This window comes from Lactuca sativa, chromosome 4 (assembly GCF_002870075.4).
Source record: "Lactuca sativa cultivar Salinas chromosome 4, Lsat_Salinas_v11, whole genome shotgun sequence".
Taxonomy (NCBI): Eukaryota; Viridiplantae; Streptophyta; class Magnoliopsida; order Asterales; family Asteraceae; genus Lactuca; species Lactuca sativa.
In genome coordinates, this window is record NC_056626.2 from 315,806,344 (window position 1) to 315,824,954 (window position 18,611).

Consider the following 18,611-nt stretch of genomic DNA (forward strand, 5'->3'; position numbering starts at 1 on the left):
AGTAGCGGGATCTTATCCTTTCAGCCAACAGTTTCGAGGTGAGTTATCCTCACTATATCAACAGGGTCTAAGGCACCAAGGCGGGCCCTTATCGGATTGAGATCCGGGTAGTTGTTGTTATGTTACTGCTTTGATATGTTTGCATCCTGAGAGCTAGGATGGTATATGTTAGAGACCTGATTGAGATCGGTATCTTGAGAGATAGGGAGATGCTATGCTAGTGACCTGTTAGATCGGTATCCTGGTTAGGATGATGATATGTTATGTGATCTGTTTGATCTGCTTGTTGACTGTGAATTGCTATATGATTGTATGTATATGTGCACATGGTTGTTTAGACTGGAGTTGGGTTGAGGTGGGTCCTGCTTTGTGTTGTAGGCCAAGATACCCAGGGCGAACCGGTTGTTCCGAAGGCCCAGCGAGCGGTCCAGATAGGCTGTAGGCCCCAAGAGGGCGGACCAGACGTGTCGAGGCTCGGAGAGTGGACCAGGCCGACTGAAGGCCTGGTGCGGGCGGACCAGTCATACTATAGACTCAGAGAGTGGACCAGGTGGATTGAAGGCCCGGTGCGGGCGGACCAATCACACTGCAGACTCGATGTATGTGGTTAGATTTGGAGAGTGGACCAGGTGGATTGAAGGCCCGGTGCGGGCGGACCAATCACATTGTAGACTCGAGGTTTATGGCTAGACTCAGAGGGTGGACCAGGTGGACTGTAGGCCGGTGCGGCGGACCAGTCACACAGTAGACCCGAAGTGCATGGCTGTTCTGTGATCAGATATGCTGTGGCATGTTATGCGTGTATGGTATAAGTGGTTGGTATTTTGGGGATATCTCACTAAGCTTTCGGGCTTATAGTTGTGGTTTTATGTTTTTCAGGTTCTTCAGGAGACCGTGGCAAGGCGAAGGCATGATCGTACCGCTCCTCATGATTTTGTGGTAATGTGATTCTGGGTATACGCTAAATGTTTTGTATTGAAAACCTTTTTGTAATGATTTAATGGAATCAAGTTGTTTTTAAAAAAAATGTAAAATTGGTTGTATTTTTCGGTCGTTACAAGAATCAGCTATTCCTCGTTAATTTATTCCTAAGGATCATCCTAAGGAATCGGCACGAAGTCCATCGTTGTCGTGGTTTACACAACGGGCACTAAGTCTACATAGTCGCTAGGGCTTAGGCACTAAGTCTGCATAGTCGCCAGGGTTTAGGCATCAAGTCTGCATGATCACCAACATTTAGGTATCAAGTCTGCATGATCACCATGGTTTAGGCATCAAGTCTACATGATCACCAGGGTTTAGGCATCAAGTCTGCATGATCACCTAGGTTTAGAGTACACCAGGTGAACACATCATTCCCAACACCTATAGGTTGCGAGCCTAGTAGTGTTCCACTGGACTGTCTAGAATAGTCCGTGGTTGTCATCCATACTCTATTGAATGACGGCGCAATTGTTTGGGAAAAGGATTCTTACATCGTCCACCTCTCACTCTCACCTCGTGGTCTATAACACCTCTCAACTCATCATCCAACTCATATTCCATCTATTACATCTACCCATGTTTTACCCCAACATTATCGTAGATATAAAATACATATACAGTTTAAATCATTTAAAACATGTATACAATCCTTCATCTAGCATAGACAGCAAGTACTCAGATAATATGCACACATAGCACGTAATTTATATAAAATACTTCATATCTATGTGTAAGATGAAAGTAACTATGCGCTCACGTGATTAGAGATGGCAAAAAAAACCCATACCCAATGGGTACCCGAAACCCTAACCCGAGTTGACCGGGTAAATCCCCGAGTTGACCGGGGATGGGGCCGGGGATGGGTATTACCCGAATATAAAAAGCAGGGATGGGGATGGGGATGGTTTTACCTGTCGGGTACCCATACCTGTACTCGAACCTGGCCCCGATGGGTACCCGATATATATATATATATATATATATATATATATATATATATATATATATATATATATATATATATATATATATATATATATATACAGAGAGAGAGAGAGAGAGAGAGAGAGTATTATTTATGTTTTTATTTTTAATAATGCATAAGCAAATGTTCATTAGACAAGGTAAGGTTTTCTAACAATCAAACGTATGGTTTTGGGAAGGCTTTTTATGTCTTTTATTGTAAAGAATGATTTAATTTGTAACACTGAATGTTATTGTTTGTGTTTGAATACATTCAGTGATTATAGTGTTTTATATTAGTGCTGTTAGTTTTTGTTTTGTTGGTTAATATATAATTATGAGTTATTTTTCATAAAAGTTCAAAACTTTATAACGGGGAAAAATCCCCGATTACCCATTGGGGATCCCCGATACCCATTGGGGATGGGGATGGGGATCGATTTTTAATCCCCGATGGGTATGGGGGCGGGTATGGAGATGGGGATGGGGATTCGGGTATGGGGATGGGGAACACGAAACCCGGTATACCCGTACCCATTTCCATCCCTACACGTGATAAGGTGGTGACTCTGAATTCAGACAGCGCTTCGTTACTCTTAAAACAATTTCCCTCGACAAAACCTAGTATCATTACCACTAGGGTTTAGTTTAACGTTAACCGCGACTAATTAATAGTATAGCTATAATTACTATTATATAAGCGTTAAGAAACACTCTTATATAACTCATAATAATAGCCCAAATAATTATTTTAAGGTCCTAATAACATTACTATATTAAACATAAATTATACTAAAGATAGGTTAGGCGTAGCTCACTTATAGCAGGTTTTTCTCAAAACTGGGCTCCGCTGGAGCAGCATTTCCAAACTGAAACACTCTTCTTCTCGGAGCCGTCGGGCACTCCGGGGCTTCCGCCTCGTGCTAGGGAGTTACCCTAGGCTTTAGGGGGGTTTGGGGGGGGGGGGTATTAGAGAGACTATGGAGAGAGGAAAGAAAGAGTATGGTGTGAGAAATGAAGGAGGGGTGCGTCTCTATTTATAGGCTGAATTGGGGTCACTCACCTCGTGAGTTTTTAGTGTTCACCTCGTGATCTTGCTTAGGCTCCAAGGCAAAACCTGGTGTTGACACGTGGCATCGCACACAGAGTGTAAAACAGCCGATTTTCAAAAATTCATAACATTCGCATACGAACTCCGTCTTCGATGTTCTTTATATCCACGCATAGGTAAAAATAAGATCTACAACACTCATTTAGACTCCATCGGCTAATTCTCGACCGATCTTAAATTTAACAGTAGGAGGCGATTAGATTGCTAATTGACCGCGGAGATTTCGTAAATCCTTCATACGGAATCCGTTTTCGTCTATCTTTTTACCATTGAGTTCCTATTAATGAGATCTTCAACTCTCATTAAATTTGCATAAGCCAAAAACCGCTAAAACTAAAATTCGAGTTTCGGGCCGTGCACTGCTATGCCAAATCTTAGAAAAAAGCATAACTTCCTCATACGAAGTCAGATTTGGGCTTTCTTTTATTTTTGTATGTTCTCGGTTTAATGTATACTACAACTTTTGTTTAAATCACTAAGGCTAAAAGGTCCTCTATCGTAAATTCATTATTTACGTCTCCCGGTGTCGTGCCGGTTTTGCCGAAAAACTTCGACGTGCCATAATTTCTTCGTTATAACTCGGATTTCGCCGTTCTTTATATGTATGGAACCCTTGAGACATATTCTACAACTTGGTTAAGGTTATTTATTCTAAATAATCTTTTTGTCGAAAAGTCATTTTCGACCCCTATTATCTCTAAATTGACTAGCCCGGATCTACGGGCGTTACATATGTTATCCTGTTGTTTGTGGTATGCTATGCATTATGTCTTTGTGATTTATGTTATGCAGAGTTTAAAGACCGGACCGGAGGGTCCAAAGATTCGTGAGGCCGGAAGGCTCACTACCAGACCGGACCGGAGAGTCCAATGAGCTAGACTAGACCGAAGGGTCCAACGAGCTACGGGACCGGAGGGTCCCGCTGAGAGACATTAACCGGAGGGTCTTACAGAGTATGGCCTTGAGTGGCGAACTGTTGTACATGGTACTTTGGGGAACTCACTAAGCCTTGTGCTTACCTTCTTATGTGTTATGTGTTTCAAGTTTCTCAGGATCGCAAGACAGCACCGGCTTGATTATACACATCAGAGAAACAGTTATGAGGATCTTGGATTATTAATAGAGTTGGTTTTGTAATTTGAATAAACGAGATTTTTATACAACATGTTATCTAAAGTATGCGATTTTTAAATGAAAAATTTGTTTGAAAATTTACGTTGTTACAAAAATAGACACACACCTTAAAGTCATAGCTTAACATTCTAAGTTTAAGTCTAAAAATTCGATAAAAATCATAGTTCGATTCAACTAATGCTCCAATATCAATTGTCACATCCCCAATTCAATGACTAGAAAAGGCCGATTTGTTTATGCTTCTTGAATCAGAGTATCTTTTTTAAAGTATTTACTTTGCGAAATTTTTCCCAAAAATATGATAATCGTATTATCAAGACGACATTTCCAATAAATGTATTTTATTCATAACACTCTGGATGTCATCGTCAATACAATGAACATAAGCAAAAAAGAAGACTTACAACATCTCTGTATATTAATTTTCTATATCTGATTTGAATCTCTCGGTAGATATCTAAATCATCATATATAATTACATGTGATACAATAAACTAAGTGGGTCTGGTTGAGAAACTTGGTGAGTACACGTGGTTTCAATCCACAATAATACAATTTATTTCTTTATATAATTCACACCAAACAATTAACTCGATTACCGATTCATATTACTCTCTCTCTCTCTCTCTCTCTCTCTCTCTGGGGCTCTAACATAAGGGTTACATGTTGGTTAGGTAAATAAGGAAAAATAGTGTACTCAAATGAATCCAATATCCATACTCTTGGTTTGTCTGATTTCATTAACACCTACATATTGCAAGTCTGTTAGTGTTCCACTAGGCTATCTAGAATAGTCTGTTGTCATCATCAATACTCTACTTGATGACAGATCTATGTTCGGCATGGTCTCTTTGCCCTAACTCTGGCATGGTATTTCACCACTATTCTATCTCTAGTATGGTTTCTCACCATTATATATTTTCTCTAATAGTCTCTAACTGTTATCTCATTTCTCTTTTCTCTTTCCACCCGTCAACCCCAATACATTATGAGTATGGTAAAATACATATATGATATTTTAGAAAAATTATTGTTTCAAGTAACACATATATCACAAACTCATATACTAAGCTCATAAAGCATTTAGGAAAATTAAATACTTGATCTCAATGTCTAACTTGATGTTAAACGTGCACTCACATGGCTTAGGTGAATGAGTGGAGAATTTGGCAACGCTCCGTTAAACTCCTTGAGTTTTCTTCTGACGTGACCTAGTTACGAATTTCGCTAAGTCTTAGCTTAATATTCTTGGCGACTAATGATAGTCTAGATTCCTCACTAATATGAATGTCTACATCAAAATGTATCAAGTAAGGAACAACCAGGTACGATCATATCGAAGGTAGGGTTCATTTGGTATACAGAGTATACTGTCTGGAAACCTGACTTTAAACACCTCACTAGATCTAGCCTAGACATCATCCCTATAAGTAGATCAATCTGTATAACGACTTGGAATTACTAATAAATCTTACTTATAGGTTCATAATAACGACTATGACTATAATTAAAAGTTAAACTTGAATAAAATAAGTATAACTTAACTTACAAAGCACAATAATGAAAACTGGAAATTAAGTGGACAAATGTCTGACTTAATAGCTCCTAATTACCAGCTATCATACACCATAGAGCTTTGCTAGTGAAAAGTTTAAGGGAGAAAAGGCTTAAAATTGAGAGATATTGAAAGGGACACATAGGAATGGTGTGAGATTCAACTGAAACTTGACTACTATTTATAGGGGTATTTCATCTGTGCGCCACACATAAATAAGTTGCACGGCACGCATATGGTCAGGAGAGAGTGACATGTCACTTTTTGAATGGTGCCACTTGTCGCATTCTGGGTGGATTGCCATTACACGCGGTGCACTTTGTTGTTGCGCGCGGGTGCGTGCAAAGATTTTATTATCCCAATAAAGTTCATATCTTCTTCATACGAGCTTCATTTTCGACGATTTTTATATTCACACGTAGATATCGATGAGATCTACAACTTTCGTTTAGACTACTTTGGCTAATATTGACTTTAGTTTTTAAAGATATATTTTTAACAAACTTAGTCTGTTAAGGTTCTTTAAAAATCCATAACTCTCTTATATGATATTCGTTCTCGACTGTCTTTATATCGATGGAATCATGAGGACGAGATCTACAACTCTCATTAGAATGTTTTTCCTAACAATCAACTGATCTCTACTTTAGTTTCTGAGTCGTATACTGTTGCGCTGAAACCTGTGAAAATCCTCAATTCCGCTCACGAAGTCAAATGTTGACGTTCTTTATATGCACGTTCTCAATTCAACAAATTCTACGAATTTTGTTTAGATTACCCAAGCTAAAAAGCAACATATCTCTGATTCATTAAATATGACATGTGGTTCGAACATGAAACTTCATAAGGTCGTAACTTCTTCACTCGAAGTCAGATTTGCACGTTCTTTATATGTACGAAATCCTCGTTACATATACCAAAACTTTGCCTAAGATTATTTATCCTAAATAACCTTCTGGCAAAAAGTCAATTTTAATTCCTATAGTTTTCAAATTGACTATCCCTAATTTGTGGGTGTTATGAGTTAAGACCTTCCAAAAAGAACTCAAATCTCAAGCTTCGGTGGAACCGAGAAGCTCACAAATCTTTCTCGAACTGAATAACTTCACACGAAAAAAGTGAGTATCCACAACCCCTTTTGTCGTTTAAAACATTTCCAGGGGAGAACACACATAAAAGCTAATATAAACATAAAATATATGACTATTTATGTTTATATTCATATTTCATGGAATTGACAACAACCTCAACAACTTGCACAAAAGAGGGTCAAACGACTTTAGCGTCTTGAATGCAACCACGGAAAAATACGAAAAACACAACCCACCTACAAACATTTTCCCTATACCAACACTTGGTTAAAGTTGAAGAATTGTCCAAAATGGCATGTGAATTGAGTTCTTCCTCTTTAAAGCATTCAAGATATGCCGATTGATAAACATAATCACAATAATCCGACAGGCGGACACAGAAAATCTCTCGGTTCCTTGGCTAAGGCAACCGCACTATTGCTATCACAGAAAATCTCCATAGGCTCCTTAATAGCTAATACAACTCCAAGGTCTCCGATGAAGTTCTTCAGCCATATCGCCTCCTTTTCCGCTTCACTCGTTGCTATGTACTCTGATTCACAGGTAGAATCAGCTACTGTCTCGCTACTATGTTGAACCTTTTCAACACCTTATCCAAGTAGGTGCTCTGACTAAGTCCAATTAGTCTTTTACTCATGTCTCTTAATATCCTTATCCCTATGATATAGGCAGCCTCTCCAAGGTCCTTCATAGCAAAACACTTCCCAAACCAGGACTTCACCTCTTTAAAAGTTGGGATGTCGTTTCCTATGAGAAATATGTCATCCACATACAACACCAAGAAGCTAACTTGTTGAGAGAAAAACTTGGAGACACACTTTGAACAAACGTTAGAACAAGTATATTGCGGAATAGTTAATCTCAAGGATCTAAAAGCTCCACGATAATATGGTTCGATAGTTAGATAGTTAGTTCCAGAAAGTAAAGAAATATAAATGACAGCAATTGTTATATCAAGAATACACTTAAGCTGATTCGTAACAAGGAATGCGTTCACTCCGAGTTAATAAGGACGATCACACTTAGTGATTAAGTCTTAACGACTTGCTCCGGAGAGAGGTTATAGTCTGATATGTTTTAGTAACAATTTAGAGTAAGAAGAGTAGAAAGATAGAGAAATGAAGAAGATAAATTAGAAATATATATTCAGAATAATTCACAAGTCATCAGTGATCAAGAGATAACATTAGAGTTTTTTAATACAAGAAAATAAGTCTCTATTTATAGAGACTTTGAACTATTCTAGACTACAACTCTATAAGTAGCCATGCAAGGCATACTGGATAATAGAGTGTATTACATAAAAGACAATAAGTAATCTAGATAAGTAGACTGCAGTAGCAAAACTCTGATTGCGGTTGCTGATGAAGAACTGACTTCGGGTGCTGGATTGGTTGCGGGTGCTGAACCGTTGCGGGTGGGGAGATGGTTGCGGTAGCTAAGTTCAAGAGGGTAACTTTTATGATTAAACAATTTCCCCCTAAGTGACCTCTTTAACTCCGGTTCAGCTATCAAGTTTAAGGAACTTGATCAAAATCCACCAGAATTTCCTGACATTTTCCAGCCATGTGATTCTTCTCGAAATTTCAAACTTGACTTCTGCAGTAGTATGCTTCAATTTTTCAACTGCGGTCCGGCAGATGTCAAGTTGTTTCTTGGGCAAGCGGTGCATGGCATTCATCGGAATGAAGTATTTGACGTTGTCAGTCTTCTGTTTGAATATGATTCCAAGTTTAGGAAAGTTTGTTGCACCCAATGATCTTTCTTCCAAGCCTTTGGTAGGCATTTGGCATAGGTTCAGGTGGTGGGAGATCAAACTTCTTGATGATGGTGGGGTAGATATCTGCATCTATCTTGGCAAAGTCACAGACTGTATCCCTCAGAAAAGAGTTGGTTTTTTCAAGGGTTATTTGCATCTTAGGGTGCTTTTCTGCCTTGTTCTGGAACACTCTGGCAATAAGAAAGATTTCTTCTGGATTCATGCAAGGGAACTCTGCCTAGGTACGGATGTAGTCATGCTCCCTTCTGGTGAGAGTATACTGGATGAAATCAGCTTTCATGAACTTCCGCATCTTGTAGTTCTTGACTCCGTATGGTCTATCGTTAGACCATATATTCTCAATGGAGGAGCCATTATTAGCATAAAAACGGTTAAGTCTTTCAAACTCCATTGGCAGTCGTTTGTGAGCAGGAAGGTGTCACAACTGGAAATTTTGTGTCATGTAATCTATACACCCAAGCTAATGTGAATCAAAAGCTTAAGAACATGTGTAACACCTATGATTATAACTTCAAAAACTTCAAGTAAATACATCATACAAATACTACAAATAGTCATCAAATAATTGGAGACCCTAGAAGTCCTTGTTTAAGTCCATTTTGGACTAGGACTCCCTTATTGGATCCAAGTGGACCAATAAGCTTCCAATTAGACTATCATGGGCTTAGAACCCTAATTGGGCTCTAATCGGACCCACATTTATTTATTTCAACATTTTGGGTCATATTGGGCCTAGAATGAAATGAATTAAAAGCCTTGATACATGAATAACCTAAACTAGTCCAATAAAAATATAAAAATCCTACCACATTCCTTTAGACTTAAAACATACCTAAGATTAACTCTAATAGTGGGCTTAGGGGCAAAGGCCCAATTTTTTTTCTTTCCCTCCCAAAAATCTCGGCCCAAGGCCCAAATCCAAGAAGATAAGGAAGAGTTGACTTGTTGTGCCACATCATTATTGTCCATAGGATTTCCATGCAAGATATCCCATTCTTCCATGCAAGTATCACTTCAAAGATCACCTCACTTCTTCCTCTCTCTCACTCTCGGCCACTAGCACACACACACACACCACAAAAATCTCTCAAACTCTCTCAAGAACACTCAAGAACACTCCTCCCTCTCCACTCAAAAATCTCGAGTATTAGGAAGCATTCAAGAGGAAATTTCCACAAATTCTTCATCTAAGGTAAGATTATGCATGGATCTATGATTTAGATTCTTTTTGTTATCAAAATCCCTTCCTAATCTATGCAAAAATCGTGATCTTGCATCCTAGAACCATCTCAAACTCGAGATCTACCAAGGAAAGGTGCTAAGGCCAAAAATCATCAAGTTTTCCTCCATCTTTTCTTCCAAAAACCGAAACCACACCCAAGGTGAGCTTCATACCCCCTATTTTCTGTTTTTTATGAGTTTTGTGGGGGGGGAATACAAGTGTTTCAAGAAAAATGGTTAAGTGGTTCAAGAAACCCCTCAAAACCGAGATATATCTTGTGTTAAATGATTTTAGCTTCAAATATATTTCTAAATACAAAGTGTTTCAAGAAAAATGGTTAAGTGGTTTAGTAACAATTTTCTTTGGGTTAAAAACACAAATTTTGGGCCTAAAATGTGAAAAATACAAAATTAAGGGCCCAAATTGACATATCACGAATTCTGATGGATGAGGTGTGTCAAAACAGTTTCAATAAAACAATTTCTGGAAATATACTCATTTAGAGGATTAAAAACATAAATTTCAAGCTTAATGGGCTAAAAATGACATTTTCGGCCTAATGAGGCCCATTATGCGAGATTTTCTGTTTTGGAGGGCCAAAACTGTGTTTTTCTGTAAAACAGTGGACTATAAGTGTTCCAAGTCCTTTTCAAAGGTTTAAAATGCTTTTTGAATTTAAAAAGGACCAAAGTTGCAAAAATTTTACAATTTGGGCCAAAATTGTCAAAGTTGCGAAAAGAAGGGTTATAACCGAGAAAACTGAAATTTCAGGGACTTAAACTGTTTTCATTGAAAAATATGCTGAAAAACATCAACTTCAATGATTTTTGGTGTTAAAATGTCAAGAAAATTGATTTAAGGACCGAACCGGAAAGTATTTAATTAAAGGGTTGAAAAAGTAAATTTTACAAACAATGAGGGGCTGAAAACAGAAAACTTTCAAGGTTAATTCAATATATGCAATTTGATCAAACAATGGTACCGCGACTATCGACGAAATACAATACACTACAATACCAAAATCGTTGTGAAACGAATTGGTTCGGTCTCGAACCAATGAAAATCCGAAACTACTAACACGACGACACTACGATTCATACAAATAACGTTTGGGAATTCAATATACATGCGAGTGTGCACAGACGCCTACGCACCATCTTTGGGCCCCAAAAGTGTAAAATCTTGTTCGTTGAGCCTAGCTAGCCCAATGACCTGATCTTAAGGCCCGAAGACATTTTTTTTTCTACGAAGTGTTGGGTTTCACCGACTTGGCACAACGTAGAGGGACTTTCAATGGCTTGTATACTACTGGTCCCCAAGGGTCCTTTGGTGTTAGCTAGTAAAGTCTACATTTCATGCGAGGCGGGTTGGGGACCCCTCGTACATTTTTTTATCCCCAACCGGCTAATGGAGTCATCGAGGTCTTCGTGTCCTCTTACTCTTCGGATGTGGGACTACACATAGTCAGGGCGATTGGATAACGTGATTAATACGGACGACGCCTCCGGGATCGTTAGTATAGCTATAAACTGGTCGTTTGTGTAATGCGTGTTTGTAGCAAATAATCATGCTCAAAAATAATCCAACGTCGCCTGGGACTGACACTACACGCTATGCAATGGTTTCAATGTAACTTCATGGAATTCAAGAAATCAGGAAAACATCGGGTTTTCCTAGGGTTTTCAATACATACGGTTTCGAAATGCATAAAATTTTAATGAACAATTTTTACAAGTATAGAAACAAACAAGCATACCTATGGATCTTCACAAACATTTTCAAAAGCTTTCCTTTTCAGAAAATATCGGATTTTCTGGTGGTTTTTCAAACGACACGAAACATTGTTTTTCTTCAAATACTACTTATGAACTCACCAACATTTCATATGTTGACGTTTTTCAAAATACTTGTATTCTCATGAAACCCTTGAATCAAAGGAAATCATATTCAGTGATGGCTTGCAGTTCGTTTACGTACGAGTCGAACAATTTATTTTTGGGAATGTAATATTTAAACAGTGTATGTCATGTAAACGCTACTGGTTGTACTATATTAATGAATGGTGACGAATGTTGTTATGTTTCATATATATTCAATGTTATGGTATACAATTGAGTCACGACAGCCCCCGGACGTTTCCGCCGTCTGGTTCGGGGGTGTGACAGAAGGCTGCAGTCAAATGACTCAAATACAGCAAAGTACTTGGCATTTGGAGAAATTGGAATATCCCAGTATCCATCAGCAGGGGGTTCATCATATGTGAGGTGCGGGGAGTAGTCTTCATCCAAAAGCCTGCGGTGCGGATTGACCCATGAGTTAATCAAAGACTCGTCTATCATAGTGTCGAATCCGCATGCTCTCCAGATAATTCCAGCAAGCTTGGCCGCCTTCCATTCATGCTTTCTTTGGGCTGTGGCAGGGGAGTCTGTGGAGCTTGCGGATGACATGTTCTCCTCAATATTTTTGAAGTGAGGAGGAGTCTCAGGCTTTTTGAGAGTGTCTTTTGGAGTAGAAGAGCGGGGAGATGGAGTATGTTGTGATTGTTGCGGTGAGGGCTACGGTGTTGGAATTTTTTTAGTGGAGAGAGAGGGAATCTGACAGATAGATGTGTCAGAGTGGACTTATTCTTCTTCTTCACTTCCCTCTCTTGAGGAATGCATCACCGGTGCTTCCTCAAGCCATTTCTTAAGTCCATCCACCTTGGCATAGACTTCTTGAAATTGAGATCTGATAGTGTCGGCTAATTGGGAATTGTTTGGAGTGGAGGAGTTGAAGAGCAGCTTGTGTATGTCTTTGGTAAGCTAGAGGATCTCAAGGCCATTGAAATTGGAGGTAAGGGATTTCTGCATTCGGTTGATGGTTGCATGAAGAACAGAGATAGTGGACTCATAAGCACTATGAGTCTCATCTATCACTTTCTGAGATTGTGCTGCTTGATCCGTGATGGTTGCTTGAAGTTCCTTTTTGATTGCGGTCACCTCATTAATGAGGCGTTCCGCAGTAGCCATGAAGTCCTTATGGTCAGCCCTGTGGTTGTTGTTAAGGGACCAGATCCCCATCTCTAGTTTGAGAGAAATGCGCTCAGCAGCCATACGCTCCCTTGTCTGCAGTCGTTCAATTCTCTTAATCAATGACTGTGTTCCTGGAGCGTCTTCTGATTGAGGTTGAGTTCGATTGCGGGCTCTTCGTCTTGTGATGGGTTGACTATAGGAGTGGGAGATGGAATAGGTGTTGGAGTAAGAGGAACTCTAGAGTTAACTGCGGCTGCGCCTGAAGCTTGAGCTTTCAACATAGTTTCTGCCATCTGATCCATCCAGTTTTGAACCTTTTGGATTGTGGCTACGGTATGGGCATTGCTGATGGCATTTGCTCAATACCTAGCTACGGACTGGATCTCTTGTTCTTTTTGTTGCTGCTGCTTGATCTATTGCTCCTTGCGGGCTTGGAAGGCCCTCTTGAATGCAACATATCTGCCTCGGTTACTGGATTGTAGTGTAACCAGGAGTCATTTGAGTTATCGCCGTCAAATCCTTCAAATCGCACCGAAGTGTACTTCGGGTCCACGTATCCTTGCACATTTGTGCTCATCATGCCTAAACCACATGTAAAAGATGAAAGTAGAGTAGGATTTCCTGGGCTTCCTCGGTCTCCTTAACCCGTGGTCAAGTCTGGCCTCGGCCCAGTTCTGGCATGGGCGAATGAAGTGCCCTGCGGGTGGGAAGGTGTTTGTAGTGTTTGGGTAATAGAAGAAGGATGGAGCACAACTCCTCTGGGGAAAAGACATGCAATCGGGAAGCCCTGGAGACCATAGGGCGTGAACTAGTGTCATCCTCTTGGGAGTTTATTGGGGGGAATCTCCACCTTCAGATGATGATGATGATGAAACAAGTTCACATGATGAGCTTGAGTGGTATTCGATTGTGGTATTGAATGGATGTGCGGCCATCCCAAGGACTACCGGAGCCTTTTGAGAGGCTACAGTATCTGTCCGGTCACGCATATGGCTAGAGGTTTCAGTTGTTTTTCTTTTCTTGAGGATAGATATTGGTTGTCTATCTTCCTCAGAATCACTGTTCGATACAGTTGTGGCTTTGCTTTTGCATTTCTTGCAGGGTGCGGTTCGTTTTGGAACATGCTTCTTAGGTGTGCTTTGTTTCTTCTTGGATGCCAACGACTTTCTTCTTTGAGAATGGTTGGATAGTGTAGTGGCAGAGGGGACTGCGGTACCCTCAGGGATAATGGATGCGGAAGGAAAAGGCGGGGTAGAAGGGTATGGGGCCATACCCTCCGTAGCCTCAATGTGGTCTGAGACATCAGCAGTCTCAAGACCAAGAAAAGTTAGAATGTGGGTGGGAAGCCAGCGGATCGGTCCAAATAAAGTTTGATCAGAAGAAGGTTCGTACCTTCTTCTGATGGCTTGCAGTTCGTTTACGTACAAGTCGAACAATTTATTTTTGGGAATGTAATATTTAAACAGTGTATGTCATGTAAACGCTACTGGTTGTACTATATTAATGAATGGTGACGAATGTTGTTATGTTTCATATATATTCAATGTTATGGTATACAATTGAGTCACGACAGCCCCCGGACGTTTCCGTCGTCTGGTTCGGGGGTGTGACAGGTTGGTATCAGAGCTTTGTTTATAGTGAACTAGCATGTCGAGCCACACATTGATATGCAACTATAAACCAAAAGAGGGACTAACATAACTCTGAACAAAACAAGTAAATAAAACACGCTTGCTTGCACTAGGGATAAGAACCTAACGCCGAATCAAACACAATAATGCTGGTATCTCGGTTAATTCGGGACTGTTCTTAGTGATACCAAGGAGTGAATGTAGCCTGATCAACTACATTCTCTCCAAAGTAAAACTAACACACGTCTTGATGAGATCAGGATAGCTAGGGAACCTAAAACTATACCCTTTATCACCAAAAAGAGAACGTTTGCTTGGTCTGTACAATAGTCATAGCATCCTAGGAATAATGTTAGCATATTTACGTACTCGCGCAGACAGCATGGCTGGTTTTCATCACCCTGGAGACCCCTACTTCCCTAATCAGGGAAACAACGGGTGGCTAGAGGAGGAGGACCCTGAGGAGGAGCAGCAGGGTATCCAGTTTCATCAGGTCCTAGTAGCTCACAGGATGCTTGTGGATGAGCCGGGAGAGAATCCAGGGGAAGCACACGACGTCGGACCCGACGAATACATAGACACTGACTACGAATTTGGAGAGCTCGACGACGACGACGAAAACGGCCAGGTCGGGGACCAGGACCCCGTCCCGCCATGCGAGAACGAGGCACAACCAGATCACCCCGCTCCACCAGCGAACCCCCCAAGAGAGAACCGTTCCCTCGAAGCTGAGATCGCCGCACTGCGACAGCAGCTGTATGCTATGGAGGCTCGGGCAGTGCAAGCAGAGCATGAGAGGGATGAGGTTATTGGAGACATGGCAGAGATGGCGCAACTACTGGCGCAACATTTCGGCATATGACCTCGGCACCACCTCCTGACGCAGCTCATCGCGGTTAAGGATAGACTTATCATAGTAGGTCATTAGGAACTATGTTATGTACTCCGGCTCTATGTTTAAGTGACTACACTACTCATGGAGCCATTATGCTGTCGGATTAGTGTCACATATGTATGCTCCTACGAGCAAATTTCCTTGTATTAAATGCGGATAATATTAATGAACTTTTGTGTGTTTTGCTATGATATTACCAGTTGTTATGTGTTGAGACGTTATGATTGTATGCTCGATGGTAGTAATGTTTAGGTTCGTATCATACACCTAGTTAGTAGGATCACAACCTCACAGAAACCACGTACACTCAACATCTTTCTGTTTCATGACAGAAAGATGCCTCGCCCAGCTACTCGCGGAAATCCCGAACCAACCTCGCCCGAAGTTGACACCACTGCTTTCCAGGCAGCCGTGTCTGCTGCGGTCACAGCAGCTATGGCGCAACTTCACCAAGGGAACAACGGAGGAGGTAACGGGCAAGGATCCGGAAGTTCGAACAACGGGACGAATCAAGGACCCACTAAAACGTGCACCTACAAGGATTTTGCGAACGCCAAACCCCGAACTTTCAACAGCACTGGAGGAGTGATTACCCTAAAGCGATGGATCGAGAAGGTAGAGTCGGTATTCGAGATATGCGAGTGCCCCGAGCAGATGAAGGTGAAGTTCGCGGCCTGCACTTTTGTGGACCAAGCACTCACTTGGTGGAATGGACACGTAGAAGCTATGACGCTCCCTGTCGCCAACTCTATTCCCTGGGCAGAAATGAAAGAAATGTTAATGGCGGAGTACTGCCCCCGAGGCGAAATACAAAAGATGGAACAGGAACTATGGAATCTCACTGTGCAGAATGGGAACATCGATGCCTACATAACGAGATTTAGCGAACTATCTCTGTTGTGCCTGGGTATGATTACATCAGAAGGAAAGAAGATTGAACGATTCATCTGGGGACTGACATCCCCCATTCAAGGGAATGTGATAGCTGCGAACCCTGAAACGTTTGACAGTGCAAAGAGATTGGCAAAGAGGCTATATGATCATAACCACAGAAAGGGCGAGAAGCCAGTGGAGACTGAGAAGAAAAAGGAGGATGATGGCAAGAAAGGGCGGAACAACAGCAGAAAGGGGCGTCAGGGCCCCGAGACCTCTAAAAGGCAGCAAACAGTGGCAGTTAACGCTGTCACTGCGCCGGTTCCAGCCACACCACATGCTCCAGCCTCAGCTGCTTCAAATGCTTCAAGACCCTATTCCGGTAACCTTCCCAAATGCAACAAGTGCGGTTTCCATCACCAAGGAGAATGTAGGGAGTTCCATTGCACCAGTTGCAACCGAAGGGGACACACTGCAAGGTTCTGCAGGACTTATCCTTCTCAGAACCAGAGTCAGGGAAACAACCAGAACAACAACAACCACCGCAATAACAACAACACCAATGCCGGCAGCAACAATACAGGGCCTAGCCACACCTGTTTCGGGTGCGGAAGGACGGGACACTTCCTTCGGGATTGCCCTAACAACAACAACTCAGGAAATAGAGGAGCAGGAAGAATGCTGACTATGGGTCAGAGTGATGCAGTTCAGGACCCCGCAGTTGTGACCGGTACGTTTCTCCTAAACCACACTTATGCATGCATCTTATTTGATACCGGAGCGGAGCGAAGTTTCGTAAGCGAGAAGTTTAAACATTTATTAAAACAATAACCCCAGAAGCTAAATGAAACCTATACGGTGGAAATGGCCAATGGGAAAACCGAATCCACTAGGGAGATCTACATCGGATGTACCCTAACCCTCAACCAACACGTCTTACGAATAGATCTGATGCCAGTATCAATTAGGAGTTTCGATGTGATTATCGGCATGGATTGGTTAAGCCCCCACCATGCTGAGATTATGTGCCATGAGAAGGCCATTCGCCTTCGTCTCCCAAATCACGAAGCCCTAGTAATTTACGGAGACAAACCCAGTACAAATCTTCGTCTCATCTCGTGCATCAAAGCACAAAAACACTTGCGAAAGAACAATTTGGCTTTCTTGGCTCACATAGTGGACAAGACCAAAGAAGAAACTAACATCCAAGACATTCCAGTAGCATGTGAATTTCCGGACGTGTTTCCCAAAGATCTTCCAGGAGTACCCCCAGAGAGACAGGTTGAGTTCCGAATCGACCTCGTTCCAGGAGCAACTCCTCTTGCTAAATCACCATATTGATTGGCTCCTGCTGAAATGCAGGAATTGTCCAGCCAACTCAGTGAGCTTCTGGACAAGGGATTTATCCGACCTAGCTACTCGCCATGGGGAGCTCCGGTGCTCTTTGTCAAAAAGAAGGACGGATCTTTCAGAATGTGCATCGATTACAGAGAGTTAAGTAAACTCACTGTCAAAAACCGCTACCCACTCCCACGAATCGATGATCTATTCGACCAGCTCCAAGGAGCTAGTTATTTTTCTAAAATAGATCTACGGTCCGGATACCACCAACTCAAAGTCCGAGAAGAGGATATTCCTAAAACTGCTTTCCGAACCCGCTACGGACATTATGAATTCATCGTAATGCCCTTCGGTCTAACAAATGCACCTGCCGCATTCATGGACCTAATGAATCGAATCTGTCGACCGTTCCTGGACAACTTCGTCATTGTGTTTATCGATGACATCCTCGTCTATTCTCGAAACAAAGAGGAGCATGGCCAACATCTCCGACAGATCCTAGAAACTCTGCGAACGGAAAAGCTATACGCCAAACTCTCCAAGTGCGAGTTCTGGCTCCGGAGTGTGAATTTCCTAGGCCACGTAGTTAGCCAAGACGGAATTCATGTGGATCCCTCTAAGGTCAAAGCTGTGGAAGGATGGGCAACTCCGACTACGCCCACCGAAATTCGTCAGTTCTTAGGCCTAGCAGGCTACTATAGGAGATTCATCCAAAACTTCTCTAAGATCGCCAAGCCGCTTACCTTGCTTACGCAAAAGGGCATGCCATTCAAATGGACAGACCGACAAGAGGTTGCGTTTCGAACCTTGAAGCAAGCTCTTTGTAGTGCACCTGTACTATCTCTACCCGAAGGAACGGAAGATTTTGTAGTTTACTGTGACGCGTCAAATCAGGGCTTAGGTTGCGTTCTCATGCAACGTGGAAGAGTGATAGCATATGCGTCCCGCCAACTAAAGACGCACGAAGTAAATTACACGACCCATGACCTAGAACTGGGAGCCGTGGTCTTCGCCCTAAAA